Here is a 10344-nt window from a genome sequence, read left to right on the forward strand (position 1 = left end):
GGACAGAGCCCGGCTCCCGTAGGAGTCAGGGCAAAGTCTTCCTGCAATCAAAGTCATAGGTGAAGTCCGGCTCCCGTAGGAGTCCGGACAAGGCTTACCGGCAGTTGCTGTTGTCGGTGGAGTCCGGCTCCCGTAGGAGTCCGGGCGGAGTTGTCCTGTAGTCGATGTCGGTGATGGAGCCCGGCTCCCGTAGGAGTCCGGGCGGAGCCGTCGGTGATGGAGCCCGGCTCCCGTAGGAGTCCAGGTGGAGCTGTCATGTAGTCAAAGTCGGTGACGGAGCCCGGCTCCCATAGGAGTCTGGGCGGAGCTATCGGTGATGGAGCCCGGCTCCCGTAGGAGTCCGGGCGGAGCTGTCATGTAGTCAAAGTCGGTGACGGAGCCCGGCTCCCATAGGAGTCTGGGCTGGGCTTACCACCGGTCGAAGTTGCTTAAGCTAGGGTAAGATTTTCCTCTTGGGGGGGGGGGCGCATATGGGCGTTGCAGGACCTCTCCCCCCATCCGATCTAAAAGAGCCGGGCCTTTGACTTTGTTCATGTCAGGATGAGGTCTCCCTCCTGTTCCTGGCATGGCTGTGGGGGCGCATATGGGCGTTGCAAGGCCTCTCCCCCCATCCGGTCTAAATGGAACCGGGTCTTCGACTTTGTTCATGTCAGGACGAGGTCCCCCTCCTGTTCCTGGCATGGCTGTGGGGGCGCATATGGGCGTTGCAAGGCCTCTCCCCCCATCCGGTCTAAATGGAACCGGGCCTTCGACTTTGCTCAAGTTAGGACGAGGTTCTCCTCCTATCCCTAATAGGGCTGTGGGGGCACATATGGGCGTTGCAAGGCCTCTCCCTCCATCCGGTCTAAATGGAACCGGGCCTTCGACTTTGCTCAAGTTAGGGCGAGGTTCTCCTCCTGTCCCTAACAGGGCTGTGGGGGCACATATGGGCATTGTAAGGCCTCTCCCCCCATCCGGTCTAAATGGAACCAGGCCTTCGACTTTGCTCAAGTTAGGGCGAGGTTCTCCTCCTGTCCCTAACAGGGCTGTGGGGGTACATATGGGCGTTGTAAGGCCTCTCCCCCCATCCGGTCTAAATAGAACCGGGCCTTCGACTTTGCTCAAGTTAGGGCGAGGTTCTCCTCCTGTCCCTAACAGGGCTATGGGGGCACATATGGGCGTTGTAAGGCCTCTCCCCCCATCCGGTCTAAATGGAACCGGGCCTTCGACTTTATGAGATTGCCCTTTTGTTTTTGATACAGTTTGTTTGAATTGTCCAAAGACATATGGGTATGTGACTTTTGATTAAAACGAAGTTACTGGTAGTACATCCGTAAGTTTTTTGAGCTCCATGGTCGCGGGAGGTCGGCTCCTCCGAGCTCCTTAAGATAATAAGTTCCGGGCCGGACTACTTCTTTGACCTCATAAGGTCCCTCCCAGTTTGGGGCGAGTTTCCCCCGGTCTTGAGGTTGCGAGACAGCTGCTCGTCGAAGCACTAGATCTCCTGCTTTAAAGGCTTTATTCTTGACCCGGGCATTGTAATATCGAGCAACTTTCTGTCTGTAGGCTGCCATTCGAACCTGAGCGATCTCCCATCTTTCTTCCAGTAGGTCGAGGTTGGCTCTAAGACTTTGTGAATTTTGGTGTTCGTCGAATGCCACGACTCGTGCCGATGGGAGTTTAAGCTCGATCGGAATGACGGCTTCCGTTCTGAAGGCTAAAGCAAAGGGGGTCTCCCCCGTAGGTAACCTTTGGGTAGTTCGATACGCCCATAGCACATGATAAAGCTCGTCTGCCCAAGTTCCTCTTGCTTTTTCAAGCCTTGTCTTAATCCCCTGCAAAAGGGTTCTGTTAGTCACCTTAGCTTCGCCGTTCGCCTGAGGATGGGCTACTGATGTGAAGTTGTGGGAGATGTTTAGATCTTCACAGAATTCGACGAATCTTGCTCCCACGAATTACCGTCCATTATCAGTGATTAGGGTTCTAGGCAGACCGAACCTGCACACAATTGACTTCCAGACGAAATCTTGTACTTTTGCTTCTGTGATTTTTGCTAGTGGTTCGACTTCAACCCATTTGGTGAAGTAGTCGATCGCTACAAGGAGAAACTTTCTTTGTCCAGACGCCATGGGAAAGGGGCCAAGGATATCCATCCCCCATTGTGCAAAAGGCCATGGGGCACTCAAAGGTGTGAGCTCGGTGGCGGGCTGTCTCTGGATGTTGGCGTATCTCTGGCATCGATCACACTTTTTGACATATTCAATCGAATCATGATGCATTGTTGGCCAGTAATATCCTTGGCGGAGTAGCTTGTGGGATAAAGATCTAGCTCCCAAATGGTTTCCGCAAGCTCCCTCGTGTACTTCCCATAAGGCGTAGTCAGCTTCCGAGGGTCGGAGGCATCTTAAGAGGGGCAAGGAGTATGATTTTTTGTACAATTTGCCCTCATAAAAGATGTACCGGGATGCTTGATTTCGGAGCTTCCGAGCCTCCTTCGCGTCCTGGGGGAGAACTCCATCTCTAAGATAGGTCATCAGCGGGTCGACCCAGCTGGGCTCGTGGTCGATCTCCATTACGGGCCACGATTCTTCTGTACTCGGATGTTTTAGAACTTCAAAGAGGATGCCTTTGGGCAATTCGGTCGGAGCCGATGTCGCCAGCTTGGAGAGAAGATCGGCTCTGATATTCTCCAGCCTTGGAATCTGCCTAATGTCGAAACTGCTAAAGGTGGGGGTAAGTTCCTTTACCTTCGTAAGATATTTGGCCATACTGTCCTCCAGCGCTTCATAACTCCCACTGACTTGTCCCACCACTAGTTGGGAGTCGCTGTGTATCCGGAGTTGACCTATTTCCAGCTCTTTGGCGATCCTTAATCCTGCGATCAGAGCTTCATATTCCGCTCCATTGTTTGTTGCGGGAAACTCGAAACGCAGAGCGTATTCCACGATGACTCCCTTCGGGCTGACCAAGATCAGGCCTGCACCCGCGCCTGCCATGTTGGAAGATCCGTCCACATAGAGGGTCCAAAAGCAATCGGAGGGATTGGCTTCTTCATTAGGGGAGTTCGGTTGAGACTTCAGGTCGTCACCTTTGCTTTGCTCAGGTTCGGCCTCCTTTGGGATGGTGCACTCTACTATGAAATCTGCCAATATTTGGGCCTTTACTGCTGGTCTAGGTCTGTAGTTGATGTCGAATTTTGTGAGCTCGATCGCCCATTTTGCCATTCTTCCGGAGGCGTCAGCCCGGTGCAAAACCGCCTTGATCAGCTGATCGGTGAGTAGCGTCACGGTGTGCCCTTGAAAGTAGGGTCGGAGCCTCCGAGCTGCAACCAACAAGGCGTAGGTCAGTTTTTCTAATTTGGTGTACCTGGTCTCGGCGTCCCTCAGCACGCGGCTAATGTAGTAGACTGGTCGCTGGACTTTCGTTTCTTCCTTGACAAGGACGGCCGCAAGGGCCATGGGAGAGACCGCCAGGTATAAAAATAGTTCCTCCCCAGGTTCAGGCTTTGCCAGCAGCGGGGGTGAGCTAAGGTAGTTTTTTAATTCTTCGAACGCCTGTTGGCATTCAGAGGTCCAACAGAAGTTCTTCGACTGCTTGAGGGTTTGAAAGAAGGGCAAACATCATTCGACCGACCTCACGATGAAGCGATTAAGAACCGCTATCCTCCCTGTGAGGCGCTGAACCTCCTTGATCGACTTTGGGACGGTCATCTCTTGGATAGCGTGAATTTTCTCTGGATTGGCCTCAATCCCACGCCCTGATACCATGAAACCCAGGAACTTTCCTGAGGTTACCCCAAAAGCGCATTTAGTTGGGTTCAGCTTCATTCTGTACTTTCGAAGAGCGCCAAAAGTTTCCTCGAGGTCGGCGACATGATTTCTGGAAGACTTGCTTTTTACAAGCATATCGTCCACATAGACTTCTATGTTTCGGCTGATCTGCTCTTTGAAGATTTTGTTCACCAGCCGTTGGTAGGTTGCGCCCGCATTCTTGAGACCGAATGGCATGACCCTGTAGCAGTAAAGACCGCGATTGGTGATGAAAGTTGTCTTTTCTTCATCTTCCGATGCCATTCTAATTTGATTATAGCCAGAGAACGCATCCATAAAAGTGAGGAGCTCATGGCCTGAGGTAGCGTCCACCAGTTGGTCGATTCTGGGAAGGGGGTAGCTGTCCTTTGGACAAGTCTTATTCAGCTTTTTGAAGTCTATACACATCCTCCACTTGCCGTTTGCTTTCTTGACCAAAACAACATTAGAAATCAAATCAGGATAATTGACTTCTTTAATGAATCCGGCCTTGAGAAGCTTATCCACTTCCTCGGCTATCGCCTTCTGTCTCTCCGGGGCATGACTCCAAATTTTTTCTTTTGTCGGTCGATGCTTCGGATCGACTGCCAGATGATGCTCCATGACTTCCATGTCAATCCCCGACATATCCGTCGGAATCCAAGCGAAAACGTCCGCATTCCTTCAGAGGAAATCAATAAGACGCGTCCGCACCTCCTCCCCCAGGTTGGAGCCAATTAACACCACATGCTCCGCATTCCCATCATTCAGGGGAACTGGTACCAGATCTTCGATTGGGCCGCCCCTTTCTTCGGTGAGGTCGTCGCGAGCATCCAATCCATCGACGGGATAGGGGTCAGCCCGGTCGCTTCTTTGCAAGGCGATGTTGTAGCAATGTCTGGCTAGGGATTGGTCTCCCCGGACCTCTCCGATCCCCTGGTTGGTGGGGAACTTCAATTTCAAATGGTAGGTTGAAACGACAGCTCTGAGAGCATTGAGGCCGGGTCGGCCAAGGATTGCATTGTAGGCGGATGGCGCCTTTACCACCAAGAAATTCACCAGAGCCCTGGACTGCTTTGGATACTGACCCACGGCCACAGTCAAAGCTATCATTCCCTCCATCAGAACGGCATCACCGGTAAACCCTATCAAGGGGGAGCAAATCGGTCTCAGATGACCGTCAAGAGCGGACATCCTTGAAAAGGCATCGTAGAACAAGATGTCGGCCGAACTTCCGTTGTCGACGAGAATGCGACGGACGTCGTAATTTGCTATATTCAAGGAAACTACGACCGCGTCACTATGAAGGAATTGGACTCCTTGGGTGTCTTCTTCGGTAAAGGTTATGGGTTCTTCAACTTTTTGCCGCTTGGGGGATGCAGCTGGTATGTTGGTTGCCTCCCGTCGGGATTCCCCCGAGATGGCATTGACGGAATCCGACAGAGGCCGATCATCCGGCCACTCCTCATCGGCGACCATAGCCGGAGGTAGTTGCGCAAAGGCCTCACGAGAAGGCATCAGATGAGGGAAGGAGGAGTGGGTGCCAGAAAAGATGGTCGGAAGTGGATCCGTTGAGCGCTCCTTTAAGAACAAGGGTATTGCGAAGACACACCCCTTCCTCTAGCGCCAATCATGTTGGTGTAAAAATCTGCTTGCGCCGGAGAAGCTGGAGTCGGGGAAGTCGCGGTCGCTGCCGGGACCTGCAAAGGAAGTCTAAACCGGAGGTGGGGTTGCTCCGGCAAGACCCTCCGACGCTCAAGTCAGTTCTCTGCCTCAACAAGAATGGAGTGCTCGAACGAAGAATTTAGCAGAGTTTTGAGATGAAAAATGAGCTTAGAGAATAACGTGTCTGGGTCCCCCTTTTTATAGGCAGAGGAGGTAACGGATTGATGGCGATGTTTGTAACCGTCTGGTAGTGGGCCGCCCATAGTCAGGGGGAATTTGCTGCGAATAGTAGTGGAGTAGACCCGTGGCTATTGCTAGGGCCTGCCACGTGGAGCCTGTTGCAGGTAGTGGAGCGGCGTCCGTTGCCGCTAGTTGCCAGAGAGTAGTGGAGTCACGCAGCACCTGCCGCAGAGAGCGGAGCAGAATCATGGTCGTTGATACAGCCTGTCAGAGAGTAATGGGATCGTGCAGGGTCCGCCGCAGGGAGTGGAGCAGGGCTACGACCGTTACTGTGGCCTGTCAGGGGTGATGGAGCTGCACGGAATCCGCCGCAAGAAGTGGAGCAGGATCATGGTTGTTATTGTGGCCTGCCAGGGGGCGCAAATCCATCGGCTGAAGTTCGGCAGCGGTCGGAGTATGGCCTCTGTAGGGGTTCGGGCGGAGTCCTCCTTGCGGTTGGGGTCGTGGATGGAGCCCGACTTCCGTGGGAGTCCGGGCGGAGCCCTCTCGGAGCTGAAGTTGCGGGCGGAACCCGGCTCCCGTAGGAGTCCGGGCGGAATCCCCTGCAATCAAAATCAGATGCAGAGTCCGGCTCCCGTAGGAGTCCGGACGAAGTCTGTCTGCAGCCATTGGAGTCGAGGGTGAAGCCCGGCTCCCGTAGGAGTTCAGGCGGGGTCTTCCTGCAATTAAAGTTAAAGGCGAAGTCTGGCTCCTGTAGGAGTCCAGACGGGGCTTACCAGCAGTTGACGTTGAGGACGGAGCCCGGCTCCCGTAGGAGTCCGGGCGGAGTCTACTTGAGGTCGAAGTTGTCGGTGGAGTTCGGCTCCCGTAGGAGTCCGGACGAAGTCTGTCTGCAGTCGTTGGAGTCGAGGGCGAAGCCCGGCTCCCGTAGGAGTCCGGGCGGACCTCCTGGAGCCGATTCTGCTGAGGACTTCGGCTGTGGGTATTTTATACCCAACATCTCCCATTCTCCACTCATTATAGAATGACAAAGCCTGAAGTGAACTACCACGGGTTACTGGGGTTGCTTCAAAACTTTGAGAAGGATCACCAACTCCACAAGGAGTCGGTGAACTTAGTGGGAGGTTCATCTTCTGGTTTCCGACCCTTTGAGAAAGGGAAGAAGAATAAGAAGAAGAAAGTGAAGAAGGTGCAAGTTCAGGTTGGGACATCAGTGCAGGGCCAGACCAAAAAGATCAAGCCCGATAAGAGTCTATTCTACTGGCAAGCACCCTAGATTAGATAGTATGTATCAGATATCTACTTATGGTACTATACGCTATGTCATATAAACAAGAACAGAATAAACAGGTTGACTCAAGAGAGAATCTTCGAAGTCAGTGATTGTGAATCACTTTCAACCTGTGAATCCTGTCTTCTTGGTAAAATAACCAAGTCACCTTTTACTTGAAAAAGTGAGAGACCTACTGAGCTCTTGGGCCTAGTACATACTGATGTATGTGGGTTCATGAGCACAAGTGCTAGAGGTCAATATTTCTGCTTCATAACTTTCACGGATGATCTATCCAGATATGGATATGTCTATCTGATGAAACATAAGTGGGATTCATTTAAAATATTCAAATGATTCTGAAGTGAAGTAGAAAAATAAACTGAGAAGAGTATTAAAACTCTTCGATCTGACCGATGAGAAAAATATCTTTCTAGTGAGTTTCTTACATATTTAGGAGAGAATGAGATTCTCTCCCAATAGACTCCTCCAGAAATACTATAGTATAATGGTGTGTCTGAAAGAAGAAATCAGACTCTGTTAGATATGGTCCGATCCATGATGGATTTTGCCAGCTTGCCGATATCCTTTTAGGGATATGCACTCGAATCGGCCTGTTATCTATTAAATAGGGTTCCAAGTAAGTCTGCAATTAAGACTCCATATGAGATATGGATAGGACGTAAGCCAGCACTTTCACACCTTAGGGTCTGAGGGTGCCGGACCTTTGTCAAACGATTAGTCACAGACAAATTGGACCTAGGTCTGATAAATGCACATTCATCGGGTACCCCAAAGAGACCAAAGGATATTTTTTCTACCATACTGATGAACAAAAGGTATTCGTCAGCCTTAAGGCAATCTTTTTAGAAAAAAAGTTCCTTGGTGAAGGAATCGTTGCCTCTAAGGTTAAACTTGATGAAGTTCAACAGGTAGAAGGACCAACACCAATAGTTAAACTTGAGTCGGATTTGATTAGATTAGATTCGAAGCCCAATGTACCTACACCATTAAAGCGATCTGGTAGAGTACCGCATCAGCCGAATAGATACTATGATTTCTTGGTCCGAGACGGTAATCCCATCGAACTCGATGAGAATGATGAGGATCCGATCATCTATATGGATACAATGCAGAGACCTGATTTTGAGAAATGACTTGAAGCCATGAAATCCGAAATGGAGTCCATGAAGGTCAACGATGTATGTGAAGGGGGAAAAATCGCTTTTCCTCATAGGATCTTTCAGATTTTATCAAATCTGGGGCGGAATAATTTTTAAAAATTTATCCTACATATTTTAGATCTAATTCTCTAGATCTAATTTTATTATCTAATATTTAAAATCTAAAATTAAATCTAAATCTATGATGAAAGAAGAAGTACCTCAAGGGTAATCTGATTACCCTATAATGATCTCTGCACAGCCCGAGGTTCTGATGTAGCCATGCAAGCGTCTGGCCTCTACCGGTATCCACTCAGGTAGAATATAGAACATCTTCTCCTCATGAATCTACACTCCAAAAATTAGATCTTTATCTGATTTGAAAGTACTTCAGAACTCCTTTTGAAGTTGGAGCAGTAGCCTGTCGAAGATGTCCTGCAGCCTTCTGTTCCAGGCGTCACCACGCCTTGGATCTTTGCCAGATGGACATCCAACTCTTTGGACATGAAGAGGGGAGGAAGGAGAGTAGGGAGGATATGGAGAAGAGGGGAGGAGGTGGCAGCTATTAGATTTTGTGCATAAAATAATTTCTTCTCATGAAACCCTAGGCGCAGTAGGGTTTATATAGACCCTGTATGCTGCGCAGTGCCACATCATTCAACCAATCAAAAAATTCTAATAAATTTTGAAAAAATTTTGATTGGTGGAGTGATATCATTTGATCACATCAGATAAGAACTCCATCCTCTCTCCTAAGTTGGCGCCAACATTGGATAAGCTCAATCAAGGTGGCGCCAAAGAGTCCATGTTTATCAGGACTCTTTGGTTCTTATCCATTTGGGGCGCCCACTTTAATCTAATTGGGCTCATGCCATAATCTAATTATGGCACCCAATTCAATTGGATTTTGGCATGTGGATACTCCATAAAAATTTCCAATAAGCCCTCTTCAGTTTAAGACCCATATGTCAACTTTTGACAAATGTCCTAAAATAAAATTGGTAGGTGCTAGAAATTAGCAGGTGTTGTCTTAAATTCATCTCATGAATTAAGACAAGCCTTTTCTGAGCTGGACAAGCTTCATTTAAACTGAGAAAAACCTTCTCAAGATTCTCTGGATGAGTCAAATCATATTTGGCTAGTAGAGACAGAAAAGATTATACGAGAGAAAGTTAGGCTCAATCGTGTGCTAGCACGATTTCTTGAACCTAATTGGATCTAATCCAAATCAATTGAGTTAGCTCAATTGATGACATCCAGACCCTAACCCTTGTTTATGTGACTCAGTTAAGTTCAATTCTGTATGGTAATAAGACATGTCATGATCTCATCATCGACATCATCGAAACTCCTTTCGATGGACCAGAACTCTTCTGATTCAGACAATTAGAATGATCGATCATCAATATCATTCTAATTGCTCCTAAAATCCATCAGTGACACCTAGCAGTATGTGCTGGCAATCCATCAGAACTGAAGATGAACCTCTCGGTGTAGCTACCTGTGTGATTGAGTTCCTCTATCATGAGTCCAACTAAATTAGGGTTAAGGTGAACTCGTCAAACCCAACATCAGTCATATGAGTTAATCGATCGATTCGAGTCCGATGTAAATCTTAATGGAAAATTTTTTTCATTATTTCACTCTGCCATGGCCATGGGATTAAGGACTCGATCTTTCAATTATCATAGGACTACTCCTCTCATCTACCAAGGTTGATAGATCCCATCTTGGTGCGACCTAGTTCCTACAATGAATATGCCACAGCCAACATACACCTCAGGATTCCAATGGCTAGGAGATCGAGTTATGGTGTAGTCAAACTATAACACACTCAAGGTAAACTATCGATGTACCTCAGGTCAAAGAACTAGACACACAACTGCAGCATCGAGCTAGTCATCGACGAGAAGGTAGACTTCCTTATGACTGCTCGAAGTGGTCACGCTCAGTACTCTCGTTCTCAACGAATATCCATACTCTCGCTCTGGTGTCTCCACACCGTAGACTCAATATATATCTATCCTAAGAAAGTGATCGTACACCAACCTTCCGGATCGATCACCATCCTCGTGATGATCCTATGGTCAAGAGCTGTTTATGAGTTAGTTATGTAAATTCATGCCTTAAATTTTCAACTCTTGAAAATATGAATTTACATTCCACTAACTCAAAGGATGTATCACAGACACAATGTACATAATATGATAGAAGAATAATCTTTTATTCATTTATAGTCAAAATTATAAATTTGCCCTTAGATCTATACAGGAATGTGTCAGCCGATCTGGCATCTAGG

This window comes from Elaeis guineensis, chromosome 7 (assembly GCF_000442705.2).
Source record: "Elaeis guineensis isolate ETL-2024a chromosome 7, EG11, whole genome shotgun sequence".
Classification (NCBI taxonomy): Eukaryota; Viridiplantae; Streptophyta; class Magnoliopsida; order Arecales; family Arecaceae; genus Elaeis; species Elaeis guineensis.